The sequence below is a fragment of the Mandrillus leucophaeus genome, unplaced genomic scaffold (genome assembly GCF_000951045.1).
Source record: "Mandrillus leucophaeus isolate KB7577 unplaced genomic scaffold, Mleu.le_1.0 Scaffold74, whole genome shotgun sequence".
NCBI classification, from domain to species: Eukaryota; Metazoa; Chordata; class Mammalia; order Primates; family Cercopithecidae; genus Mandrillus; species Mandrillus leucophaeus.
The window spans coordinates 2,811,070-2,811,919 of NW_012108030.1; the positions used below are offsets into that span (position 1 = coordinate 2,811,070).

The 850-nt window shown below is 49.5% G+C and overlaps 1 protein-coding gene across 1 annotated transcript in view; it reads right to left on the reverse strand.

Moving 5' to 3' along the window:
• Positions 1 to 850, reverse strand: part of ATF5 (activating transcription factor 5) — an 8,003-nt gene that overhangs the window by 3,269 nt on the left and 3,884 nt on the right. The window lies entirely within an intron of this gene.

An 850-nucleotide genomic window follows, 5' to 3' on the forward strand; every position in this document is an offset into this window, starting at 1 on the left:
AAAAAAAAAAAAAAAACCTGCTTACCTCATAGGGCTGATTAAATGAGTTAATCCACGTCGAGCAGTTAGACTAGTGCCTGGGACACAGTAGGTGCTGCATAAAAGTGGTTATTGTTACTGCTATAATTAAGGTGGATGTGTTCTCATTCCATTGCTGTGCAGTAAGTCCAACTTCCTTCCACTTCTCAGTATAGGTTTTTGAGCAAAAGCAGATGGAATTAAGGGCAGACTGTTGGACAGACTGCCAGTGGTAAGGACGCAGAGACGTGCCCTACCCCAGCCCCCCACCGGCAGAATCTTCTCCTAAGAAGACCTTCTAGATTGTACTTGGGAACTGGGTTTGGTTTGGTTTGGTTTTGAGACAGAGTCTTGCTCTGTCACTCAGGCTGGAGTACAGTGGTATGATCTCGGCTCATTACAACCTCCGCTTTCTGGATTCAAGCAATTCTCCTGCTTTAGCCTCCCGAGTAGCTGGGATTACAGGCGCCCGTCACCCCGCCCGGCTAATTTTTGTATTTTTAGTAGAGACGGGGTTTTGCCAGTTTGGCCAAGCTGGTCTTGAACTCCTGACTTCAGGTGACCCCCTCCCCTTCCTTGGCCTCCCAAAGTGCTGGGATTTACAGGCGTGAGCCACCACACCCGGCCTTAAGCAAGACCTACCTGGTTTTTTTGAGGTTTTGTTTGTTTGTTTGTTTTGAGACAGAGTCTCGCTTTGTTGCCCAGGCTGGAGTGCACTGGCACCATCTCAGCTCACTGCAACCACCGCCTCCCAGGTTCAAGCCATTCTCCTGCCTCAGGCTTCCAAGTAGCTGGGACTACAGGTGCCCACCACCACGTCCGGCTAATTTTT